Source organism: Pungitius pungitius, chromosome 2, assembly GCF_949316345.1.
Source record: "Pungitius pungitius chromosome 2, fPunPun2.1, whole genome shotgun sequence".
Taxonomy (NCBI): Eukaryota; Metazoa; Chordata; class Actinopteri; order Perciformes; family Gasterosteidae; genus Pungitius; species Pungitius pungitius.
The window spans coordinates 16,299,900-16,302,396 of NC_084901.1; positions in this window are offsets into that span (position 1 = coordinate 16,299,900).

The window sequence follows — 2,497 nt, forward strand, 5'->3', positions numbered from 1 at the left end:
GGTGCGACTTTTAAAGAGCTTGAGTTCAAGGCGATCTGCTGTTTAAAAAAGGGAAGAAAAAAAACCTCCCATTCTTCTCCCAGCATGCTTCACTCTGATGTGATTATTTTGTAGGTCGGGGATTTTTTTGTTTTGGTTGATCTGATGCCAGGAGACAATGACACTATTTTGGCAATAGTGAGTACAATGGCACGTCATGAGGGTGAAGATTAAAAAATTAGGTTCTTTGCATGCAGGGGCTCTTACTCTGAAGGAGAAAACTGATTGACAAGTAAGAAAGTCATTGGTCAATCAAACTACAACTCTGAATCAAACATGGCTCATGAACTTACTCCCGGTCGAGATGAGACACACACACACACACACACACACACACACACAGCAAGAGAGACAAAGGCGAAGACGGAAGGGCAGACAGTGAGCATTTGGCCTCACAAAAGCCTTTTCATGACTAAACTTCAGCTGCGGAGGAGGACTCCGACGAAGGCCGTGACCTCTAATCAGAGACACAAACTACCGCCTGTCCTCCCCGTGCAAACCTTCTCCCCGTTTGCCCTCGAGCCGACGCGCAGGCCGACGATGTCAGTCGTGCTGCTCTCAGGTAATTCTGTGGACTCTGACTTTCCGTCCGCTAGCTTACGATCCGACTAGCAGATAACAGGCGGCCATTGAAGGGACAGTTACCCCCTCCCCCTCACCTCCCTCGATTAGGTGAAATTGTCCAGAGGTAGCAGCTCTCCGTACCAGACAAGTTGATCTTGTATCGACCCGGATGGCTCTACAAAAACGGATGAGGGTTTCTTGCATCCCCAGGAAGTTGTACCATAAGCACTGTAAGAGTTTACTGCCTTTAAAATGGAAGACAGAAATTGCAGAGGATTGTAGTTACGCTGCTTAATTCGGCTTTTGCATCTGCGTTTTTACTATTTGTGTATTATGTATTTCATACTATTATGAATAAGGTCATTTTTCCCAATATAAAAGCAGCATTTTTCAACTAATAAACAACCAAAAGGAAAATAACATAATACAGAACCTGAAAAGAGAGAATAAACAGAGTTGACTTTTTATAAGACACATCAGCTCACTAGTAATCACAGCCAGATAATTGTGGCCCCATTTCCTTTGCAAGACAGCAATTTCCTCATGCTGACTTTAATAATTTTGCAATTCATCATTTTCTTCGTTTGGAAACAGTGAAACAAGAAGAAAAAAAACCCAGCCTTGAATGTTAATGAGACAAGCTAATCAACGGTCAGCTATTATTCAAGCAAAGGTCGCGCTCCCTGCGGAGGAAGTGCACCGCTATCATCAATCTGGTCACAAGGGCCCGCATGAGAAAAGGCCCGGAGGTCGTGGGCGGGGTTAAAAGTTTAGTGCACTGTAGGTGCCAAACAGTACATTCAATACCTTCACACCGCGCCACCGCCTCCATCTACATGTCAATGGACCCTACGTGTAGACTCGGTATGTTCCACTTCCACGGGGGCCCATTGTAGCTCCGTTGTCGTTCATCATTTCTTCTTTTGTCATCCCGCTTTTTCCTTTCCTCTCCGCAGCAGTTTTGACTAACTTGGCTGCCTGACTCGGGGAGGGAGGGAGGGAGGGAGGTCTGCTGGTGGGGGAGCGGGAGGAGGGGGGAGGAGGAGGAGGAGGGGGAGGAGGGGTGAGACACATTGAGTTTGCCAAGTCAGGCAGAACGAGCGACAGGAAGCCGGGCAGGAAGGAAGACGAGCCTCTCCCCGTGAAGTGCCATTGTTTATGTGACGTGACTTGAAGCAGCCAGAAGTGGCCGGTGGGCTCCTCGACCGCTCTGACCCACTTCTCAGAGTGGCACAAAACACTCACAGATGGAACTTACAAAAGATAAATCGGTCACAGGAGGAGCAGTTTCCTCTCAAATAGAGCCGTAGGTTTAGTAAATGTTTCACTTGAAAATCTTGAATTTGTTTAAGATGTATTTGGCTACTGTGTAGCCAATTTGAAAAGGCCAAATTCTTATTTTGAAAAAGTAAAAAAGATCATAAAAAAAGATCAACAAATTGATGCTCATAAATAATGTGAAGATACGGTGTAAGAGTTCACCACACACCTTAATCAAATCAAACTAATATGGAGAATTTGAAACTCAATTGAATTAATAAAACATGAATAAATAAATAAAACAAACAAGACCCAAATTGAATTTCCTGCACCCAAGTTGTTATTGTGGTTACGGCGAAAAACAAAAGCCTGAATTTTTTTCTAAATATTAAAAAAATAAAAAAGTTTCTTTCTCCCCACAAAATTCAATATGCGAATGCAAAGTATCCGGATTGCTTTGTAACAGACTTCAGACGAATACAGATTTTTATTACAGGATGTGAGTTTATGAAGGTAAAGCTAGTTCAACTTGACTTAATTAATTAGCATAAACATTAAAACCTGCTCCCAATCCCAGAGATATACTCCAATGGCTCATCGCGACCCCTCGCTGTTTATGTCCCGCCCTTCAACA